Source organism: Misgurnus anguillicaudatus, chromosome 25, assembly GCF_027580225.2.
Source record: "Misgurnus anguillicaudatus chromosome 25, ASM2758022v2, whole genome shotgun sequence".
NCBI lineage: Eukaryota > Metazoa > Chordata > Actinopteri > Cypriniformes > Cobitidae > Misgurnus > Misgurnus anguillicaudatus.
In genome coordinates this window covers 24,191,902-24,202,519 of record NC_073361.2, presented here as the reverse complement: position 1 = coordinate 24,202,519, position 10,618 = coordinate 24,191,902, and the positions used below count along the sequence as shown (strand labels likewise).

At 35.4% G+C, this 10,618-nt stretch overlaps 1 protein-coding gene across 1 annotated transcript in view; it reads left to right on the top strand.

Moving 5' to 3' along the window:
• The first annotated feature begins 432 nt into the window (after positions 1–432).
• stag1b (STAG1 cohesin complex component b) overlaps positions 433–10,618 on the top strand; it is a 30,294-nt gene continuing 20,108 nt past the window's right edge. The window contains exon 1 of the mRNA XM_073863610.1: positions 433–623. The gene's annotated coding sequence lies outside the window, so the exon portion shown is untranslated. The remainder of the gene's footprint in view (positions 624–10,618) is intronic.

Here is a 10,618-nt window from a genome sequence, read left to right as displayed (position 1 = left end):
TGTACTCAAACGGTTTTTGTACAACAGTACAAAACCTTTATGTTAAATGAGTATTTTGGATCGAATATGGTCGTCCAACTACATAAATGATTTGCTGCTCTCTCACCATGGACAGGCAACTCTGTTTGCTGTTTTGAGAGAGAGAGAGACTCTCAGACCACCTTGCTAGCTTAGTTTATACCCTTTACTTTATCCTGAATATATTGTCAAAGGAATATTGCGAAGATATACATTTTATTTGACCTTACAAATGACGACGACCATGGGAAACATTTAGTGATATGCACACATTAGTTTTTTTATATACACTTTTTTTTCCACATTCACCATAAAATCAACGAGTTAATGCAAAACTTAATTATTTCCATCAATGCACGACTTTTATTTTTGTTTTGTGTCAATATATCCTCTGTCCACCAGGAGGCGATCTCAGATCAGTCTCCCGTTGCGCCATTTCGTTGCGGTAAAAGCCGCCAGATGGCAGTTTAGGATTGCTTCTCTGAGGAAAGGCGCGGTTCTGCTTCTGGTCTAATTTACAATATCAAAACATAAACTATTTACTCAATGATTCGCGCCGATTATTACTGACGCGTGTCCCGGACAACCCCCTTTAAACGGGAGAGGTGAGTTTGTGCGAGTTTTGTAACAATTTCTGAATCTTTCCGTGGGGCGCGCGCTCGCTGTGTGAATCAAGCTCGCATTAAAGATGGAGGACATGTAGAGGGAGTGTGTGCGTGCCTGTATGTATGTGTGTATTGGGGGGGATGGGATCAATTCTCTAAGGACGGTGTGTGTGTGTGCATGCCCCCCTGTCCTTGGTGGCACTGTCTTCCCTCTCACCCATGGCTATAATATCTTAATAAGCTGAGATGCGCGTGAAGTGGGGAGTTATTGCAAGAAGTGTGACATTTTGTCTTCCTGGCGCCTTGCACGCAGACGTATAGACAGTCAAGCGCGCGAGACTCTAAACTGCTGTTGTTCTCTATCTGATGCGCTCGTGCAGATTGCTGCTAGTTTGAAATAGCTGCTGGTATATTCACTTACTGTTACGTTTCTGCAATTTCTTACATTCTCCTGAGTTGTTGTCACGAATAATATGACGTTTGTATGGAGGTTGGTTTTGTTTGAGTCATTTGTATCTGTAAAGCTCCAAACGTTTCACAAAACGTACACAGTTTGGTGAAATAGCATGTAAACCGTAAACAATTCTGAGGGGAAAAAATGTTCCAGTGGCTCCTTACGTATATTTAACAAGTCAAAAATATTTATTTTTTTGCTGTCATTTCATCTCTTCAAATCTTTGAAGTCTACATTTAGTCGGTAACTTAGTTTTTACAAGATAAGGAGGGTGTAACTTTAACTTGACATACTTTTGTTCAGGCTAGTTCATGAACTATGCCTGGCATTTACCTTGCAACGAAACATAATTCACTCTGTAACTTGTTATTTGTGATTCTTTTGACAAAAAAACTATGGTTATTTATAACTCGGTGAACGATATAACTTGCTAACATACTTGGGAACTTGTACAGTTAGGCCTAGCCATTGTATTGGTTCCCAGAATGTAATCTACAAAACGTATCCAACTAATCTAAAGTGGTCATAACTGCTCAGTTTCTCAAATCTTACCAAATACTACAACTTTGTGTTTTAATACCACTCTTTATGTTTACTGCTTAGCTTAGTTGTAATGTGTAAACATTATTTTTCAATTATACTACTTTGTAGAGATGTCAGCAGCAGGTGTCTGTGAATTCACATTTTGGCTGTGAGTAAGCACTGAACAAGCATTATCCTAATGTTGTAAGTGCAGATTCTGAGTGTTGATTCAGCACCGACCCAAGAAAGTGCAATTTAGTTTAAAAAATTCAAATAATTGGTCATTCTTGACATCAAATCAATGTGGCTAGAGGTAGTTATATGTATATGTATGTACTACAGTCTTGGTCTAATGTTTAAAGAGTCAGGCTTGTAACCTAATGGTTGCCAATTCGATACTCACAACTGACAGGAAGCCTTGCAAGGCAACTCATCCCCAGTTGCAATGCAGTGATAGCTGCCCGCTGCTTTGTGTGTGTGTGTTCACTACTCACTGGGATGGATTGAATGCAAAGGTCACATATCAAGTATTTGTTACAATCACGTCACTTTCACTATATGGTAATTGACTTTCAAGATTGCTTCATATGAGCCCAGCTAAGTTCTATGGCTGCATAACAATTAATCGCAACTAATCGTTTGCAGAATAAAAGGTTTTGTTTACATCATATGTGTGTGTAGTGTGTATAATAATTATGTATATAAATGCACACACATGCATAAATATATATTTAAGAAATATTTGTATTTGCTATATTAAATATAGGTAGTGCTGCTGGGCATTGCGATTAATCACATACAACTGTGTACTATGTGTATTATTACGTATATTTAAACACACACAAATACATACATATATATTCATTTCAGAACATTTTTATTTAAATATCCATTTTTTGTTTATATTAATGATTTACATTTATTATATATACACATGTAAATATTTCTTAAATACATACATAAATATGTATGTGTGTATTTATATATACATAATAATTAAACAGTCCACAATTCTGCAAAAAAAATCACTTTCATTTATTTTATTTTTATATATTTTTCTTAAAATTATACGTGTGTAAAATGATACACACTACGCACACACATGATTTAAACAAAAACGTTTATTCTGCAACAATTAGTTGCAATTAATCGTTATGCGGCCCTAATTTTAGTTGAATATTCCATCATCTTTGTTTTATGTATTCTGTTGTTTTATTTTGGTAGAAATTAGGTATACAAGAAATTTAAAACTGTTTTGCAGTTACCCTAAAACAGGGTTCCCCAAATCTTACCCTGGAGGGCCGGAGTACTACAGAGTTTAGGTCCAACCCTAATCGAACTTACCCACCTGTGATTATCTAGTGATCATGAAGACCTTGATTACGTGTGTTTGATAAGGGTTGGAGCTAAACTTTGCAGTAATCCGGCCATCCAGGATAAGATTTGGGCAACCCTGCCCAAAAAAAGTACAAGCTACAGCTTTATAGGGGAAATTTCACAAGATTTTTTTTAGGATGTCAAATAAATCTTTGGTGTCCCCAGAGTACGTATGTGAAGTTTTAGCTCAAAATACCATAGATGATTTATTATAACATGTTAAAATTGGCACTTTGTATGTGTGAGCAAAAATGTGCCGTTTAAATGCAAAAGATCTGATCTATCCACAAAATAGCAGTGCCATGGTTGGATAGTGCAGATTAAGGGGCGGTATTATCCCCTTCTGACATCACAGGGGGAGCCAAATTTCAATGACCTATTTTTTCACATGCTCGCAGAAAATTGTTTACTAAATTTAAGTTACTGGTTTGATCTTTTTTACATTTTCTAGGTTGATACAATCACTGGGGATCAAATTATAGCACTTAAACATGGAAAAAGTCTCCTTTAACCAGAGACCTCATTTGTCAATGAAGACACCACATATGTAATAACAATTTAGAATTTGATATGCACTCCTCTCACAGTTTTGTTTCACACAACAGGTTTGTTAGTTTGCATGTCGTTTAGTAAAGCAAAAAGTAAAATCTTTTGTCTCTTAATGCTCAAGTCCAACCATTCTCGCATCATATTTGTAAAATCATTTATTGGATTTAGTCTAAAAATACATTTATCTTTTTATGTTGTGCTTCTGTATGCACTGTTGCGATGAACCCAGTTGCTTTTTAAACAAGTCAAACAATGGCTGTGGTTTGTAATTCTATCTTTACATCTTGAAAGTCAACAAGGGTGACTTTGTCAGCAAAATCTAAAATGGTTGATTTCACAATAGACTATGTCTATCATTTAACCCCGGAGCACTTAATAAATAATCATTATTTTACAGCTAGCATGCACTTGTTTCTTTGAAAGCTGTTTTGTTGCACCTTATCCAATTCCTAAGCAGGGCTCAGCCCAAATGTTTAGATTTCATTATGCCTCACCTTTGTAGTATAAAATTCACGAGTCCCATATAAAGGGATGTTCCGTTTTTTTGTGTCCCTCTGGAGCAGTTGAAGAAGAGAAAATCTTGTTACATTATACAAGCTCAGATATTCTTTTCTGCTTTGGTCAGATTTATTTTTTCAGATATTTGTGTGTATTCTTGTGCATGTGCATCTTTTCAAATTGTTATCAAATGTGGAAGAGCAAACCCAATAACCCTGTTTTCTTAATAAATGAATATTTTTAGGATTGTCAGTGGCTGTGCTTTGAATAAAAACAACGAGGGCCTTTTTAAAGTAATTAATTGAAGGATGCTTTAAAAACCATTTTAATCTGTTAAACCCTTGTGACATCACCTTTCAGTTGTCGTATTATGCCCTCTCCTTAGTGTGAGAGAGCGATTTAGATGCATGACATGTAATCCAGAAGGCTGTTGTTGCCATGGAAACACCCTCACTGTCGGTCATATGCTCTTATCCTGGGATTTTATTGGCTGTGTTGCTAAGATCAATGGATGTTGCTTCAAGGGATGTTGCTTGATCCATGGGATGAATGAATACTTGCTTTAGATACATTGTTTATCTAAATAGATAATTTGTAATGTTGATTTGAATATAGTTTTTTTAATGATTTGTACTTTGTTAAACCCTTTCTGAAGGGTATTGGTTAGGCTTATGAATTACTGTACATATTCGGAAAGTCTTTGTGTGACTTCCTGACAACTTTGGATGTTTATTAAATGCACTTTTGTTTTGCCTTTAATTTCGTTTATAAGTGTCTTTGCAGTATAAACCTTGTGCCAATTCAATTTGATTTTTGTGGGTTTGGGTAGGACAGAACCCCAAAAAATGGGACTGTCCCCAGAAAACAGGAACATTTGGTCACCTTATTAAAACATTGCAGAGATTTTTGTGGAAATCTGAGAAAGTCACTGAAATTGGTTTAAATATGGTAAAGTGTGTTAAACGCATTTAAGAGTACTACATCTGTATTGGTAGCCAAAAGCGTTTTCTAAATAGCCAAAATTGTGAATCAGCATGAAACAGGATGTGTACAGTTTTCTGCCAGCCCATATTCAGTCTGGGACATTCAAGGTTTTCCAGTGTTTAAACAAAGAACATCATTTTCATGGCAAGGGTGTTAACTCTAATGTAAACAATGTTAATGTAACTGGGTCAGTGACAAAAATGGTTTGGCAAGATGAGAAATTCGAAAATCTTTTTAAAAAACTTGTTTTAAAAGCATGCATCAGGTTTATTTCAATGCACATAGTGTATTTATGTTAATTTTATGCAAAAAAAATTACATTTGCACCATTTTAAAAAATGAATGGACCTGAAAATGTCAAATGGTGAAACCGCCAATAGCGCCAAAGAATGAGAAATATTAAATATTTTATCCATCTTGATGGTATGTATGCATAATCATCAACAAAAAAATAATTTTAAAATATAATTTTATTAGTTTTATATTTTATAATGCATTTTGTCCTGACATATGCTGAAAATGCTCTGCTTTTGAATAATCTTTGACAAATTATGTAAAAATGTATGTAAAAAAAATCATATTACACTAAACTAGATTATTATATTTTATTCCACTTTTTTTTTTGAATATATTTATATTTGCATTTAAAAAATACTAGTTACACCAATTGACACAGACCGGTAACACCACACTGACATTTTTGCAGTTATCCCCCAAATATTCTTTTAAAATGAAATAAACCCAGAAATTTTAGACTTGGTCCTCAAAAAAAAGAATGTAAGCAAGTAATCTGCAAATGTATTTTGAAATTTTAACTAGGGATGCACGATATATCGGCCGATAACTGCTTATTTTTAATATTATCGGTTATCGGTCTGATAGCAAAATTAGGTCGATAAATGAAAGCTGATAAATTATGGATTATTTTGGTTTGTTGAACCACTTCACTTGCTCATTGCTGGCCATGTGGAGTTTTGATTGGTGCTTTCTGTGACATAGCACGAAGATGACACGTGTTGCGGGCTTAAGAAGAGTATGCTAGTCTAGCGCAAAGACAAGAAGTCCGCGGTCTGCGAGTTTTTCATTGTGAAAATAATATGAATATTTATCGGCCTATAGATATCAGTTATCGCCCCCCAATTTAAAGAGTTATCGGTATCGGCCAAAATTTCCATATCGGTGCATCCCTAATTTTAACCCTTTACATTTAATTGAACCATATGGACACAAAATAATTAACGCCTTCTACCTAAAGGATAAACGTAATTTAAAATGTTAGATGTTGATACCGTCTCGCTGTAGCCCACTCGCTAAAGGCCTTGAATGCACTGATATCTTAATACTTCTATAACATTAAGCTTTCTTTCTAATCGGATGGGAACAAATGTCAGCAAGACAAAGCGAGGGAGTCAAACTGTGCTGTTTCTTCTCGGTCTCTCGTGGCTATTGTCAGGCTGTTTTGAGTTTTTCACAGATCATTAGGGATTGCTGTCTGTCTTTGTCAGGGGTTATGAGAAGAACAGATGATGAGACATACAAAGGCTCTCTAATCTATTCTCATTTACACTGGATAAAGAATTACCACTCCCCACGTATGATATGGCCACAAAATGGACAATATAGTAAAGATGGGAAAATAACCCTTATTATTTAGACCCCAGAATATAGAAATTGCTTGCATAAATTTGTCAATGCTTTTTACCAAGGCATTCAAGCTATAAATTACTTGGAAATTGCACTGAGGATGCTTTTGTGCTATTAGAAGTGACTTAATTCAGACATTAAATTTCAGACATAAATGCTTATTTAGCCTATTGCCTTTATCATTTTTATATAGTAATGTGTTTGTTTTGACAGTTTAAAGCTAAACATCTGGATCCAACCCTGATATTAGGGCAATGGGGCGGTTCCCTGGACAGAGTTTCTCCTAGTCCCAGACTAAAATGCATGTTTAAGCCGCCTTAATTTAAAAACCTCTTGCACTGGTGTATCTTATCATATATCAGTGCCATCTCAAGATGCACACCAGTGATGTTGTTTGTAAGGTATGTTTATAAAAACTACTTAAATGCCCTAATATATAACTAAGGCCTAGTCCTGGATTAATCTAAACCCTGTTCTTGAAACCGTCCCAATATCTTACAGTTCCACCAAAATATTTTATTTTGGGTAAAACACAAAATCTGTTTTGGGCATATGCTTGCTGTGTTTCTCAGCGGTCTTAGAAAATCTGTAATGTCATCTTGCTGCTTGCCATTTGTTAATTATTAGTTCAAGGTAGTGATGCCTTTTTGTCTTCTGTGGAGGGACTTAAACCAAATAATTAATCTACTTATTCTGGCACTTCTAATGATACTGATATAAGCATGTAGAGAATCAAATAAGGACTGAATGCTCTTCTCCCACATTTACCCTATTGCTGGTTAAACAAAACACACGGATTGATTTGAAACATTTGTATGACTTTCCAACAGCAAAACAGCCATGCAGAAAACTGCTTTAATTGGTGCTGATTTAAAAGCATCTCACCCGGCTGATGCCAGAAATAGCCTCGTTTTACTGTCACTATACAGTGTAAAGCATTTAATAGAGCGTCCCTGGACTATAATGAATCTGTGCTTCTTACTCGACCAGCTCGATAAAAAGCTTCAGGCCTATTAGCACATTCACTGATCCTTTGAATTGTTTGCAGGGTCTGTACTGTGTAGTTTTATAATGATACGCTGATACGCTCTTTCCAGTTCGACAGAGGACTATTAACACTTAACCTCTCTTTGCATTTTTTCAGTATATGTTTTGTGTAGTATTGCAATTTATACCACGGGGTTGTTGAAAGCTGTATTCTGATTGGCTGAGAAGTGTTCCATGGGTGTTGATTATTTTTCTGTAAACCGCACACCTAACTTGTCAAATGTCTCCAAAAATAGGCACCAGAGCAATGTTTGTGGTAACCGTGGTATAAGCAGAATAATTGACTCCAGTCCTTTGAATTCCACCTTGGGTGTGCATTATTTTCATATAATTCAACGGCCCATCATCATTATTCCTTACGTGGGTGTGTGTTTTTATTTAGGTGAAATGTGTTGTTTTAAAGTTAAACTGCTTTTTTATCATAGCCGCAGTATGACTGTAAGTTGATCGTAGGGTGATCTCTGTTACTTTAAATTGCCTGAATTTTATTATCAGCATTGCTCTGTATTCCTATAGCCAGGCCATTGGTTCGATACTAGTGAACACACACACACACAAACATACACAATAAAATTGCAGCGTAGGTTGAATTGGATAAGTGTCTGCCAAATGGATATCTGTAAATGTAAACTTGGTTTGCACCATAATACTCAATTTTGTTGTACATAAACGTGGACAATTACACTGCTTAATGTACAAAATTTTTTTTTAATTATATTTATTGGTTATTCCTAACCCCAAATAGCTGGAAGAAATCTGAAAAAAAGACAAACCAAAGCTCGGGTCGAGCTGCCTTAATTTAAAAACACTTTGTATTGACATATCTTAACCAGTGTTGGGGGTAACGCGCACTACAAGTAACGCGCACTACAAGTAACGCGCACTACAAGTAACGCGCACTACAAGTAACGCGCACTACAAGTAACGCGCACTACAAGTAACGCGCACTACAAGTAACGCGCACTACAAGTAACGCGCACTACAAGTAACGCGCACTACAAGTAACGCGCACTACAAGTAACGCGCACTACAAGTAACGCGCACTACAAGTAACGCGCACTACAAGTAACGCGCACTACAAGTAACGCGCACTACAAGTAACGCGCACTACAAGTAACGCGCACTACAAGTAACGCGCACTACAAGTAACGCGCACTACAAGTAACGCGCATCACGTAATAATATTCATTTTCTGAAGTAACGAGTAAAGCAAGTAACTTTTCAGTTGAATTAATTCATTTAAAAATAAAGTAATGTACTGAATTAAACCAAACATATTAACGTAGAATTACGCACTCTGTGCGCCTGAACCGGAACAGTTTGAGTCAGAAATGGAGATGGCAGGCGGTCGCAGGCCAGAGCTTGACAATTTTGTGATCATAAAAAAACCTGCAAGGCCTGAATGAGATCAAGCTTCAGCCAAGTAAGAAAAAGTAACGCAAAAGTACCTTAAAAGTAACATAAGCATTACTTTCCATGAAAAGTAATCAAGTAACGCAATTAGTTACTTTTTTGGGGAGTAACTTAATATTGTAATGCATTACTTTTAAAAGTAACTTTCCCCAACACTGATTAATAGGGGTGGGTATCGATTTTAAATGTTCCAGATCGATTCAATTTCGATTCACAAGCTATCGATTCGATTTCGATTATCGGTTCGATTTTGGATTCAAATTTTTTGCCGCTTTTTATACTCAATTCTTGATTCAACTCAATTATATTATATTCGAATATAGACTGAATGATTGAATGACAGGCTAGCCTCTCGCTCCTTGGTAACATCACGCAAGGCAACAAAAAGGGTGACATCTAGTAGAGAATACTAGTAATTAGATTAACGTTAAATGTTTGCAAAAATAATTATGGGAGAAAAATCGAGTCGTGGCCTTTGAGAATCGATTTTGAATCAACCACAAAAAAAAATGATTAATCGAAAAATGTATTGTAAGTATTGTTTGTAAAAACTACTTAAATGTCCTAATATAACTAATGCCTAGTCCTGGATTCTAAATCATGTCCGGGAAACCGCCCCCTTTAACTCATTTCAACTTTCTTGACTAGTGAGGAGTTGGTATAAATAAAAAATAAATAAAAATAAAGTTGAATGGGCTTTTATGGACTTTATTTTTATAATTTATAGCAACTTCTTACATGTCAAAAAAGTTTAAATGAGTTATTAATTCAAGCTGTTTATAATTAAAATTTATATTCAACAAGAAGCTCAGTATTGCATTAGCAGTGCAAAGCATCATGATTTTGAACCCAGGGAACACGCATGTTGATAAAAATGTAAAGGTTGGAATGCACAAAGCGTAAATGTATTGTAAATGTAGTTGTATTTGTTTGGGGTGGGACTTCCTGCCTGGATGTACTGTCGAATTTATGGGTTTGCAAAAACAATTGTTTGCCAAAAAGTACATACTGCACCTTTTAATACCAGAAGAAAAAAGATGAAGATTTATTGCTCATGGGGGATATCATTCATTTTAGTACTTTGAACCATTGAAGATTAAATTAATTTCCTCTTTTATATATTGCTAACCTTGTCCTTGACATTGGCTTTCATTCAAATTCTGGTTTTCCCAAATGAAATCCCTTTTCCTCACTTTCTCCAACAACACTCCTGAGGTGTAAATTACATTTTCTTCCCTGTGGTGGTCCCTCACTACATGCTATTGTCACATTACTTATTTATCACAGAGAGGTGGCCTGTGTTAAAAAAAGCATAGACAACATAGAGTATAAACAATAAGCAAACTGGAGGGGTTATGTACTTTTTAAGATTATTTGTATTTATTTATTTTTAAATGTTTTACCTTATTTCTCTAAACATTTTCAGTCTTTAATTTCTAATTCCTTTTTATATTTTTGGCCGTAACTTAGTGAATTTATTGTATATATTTTCAAAAAATAATTAATG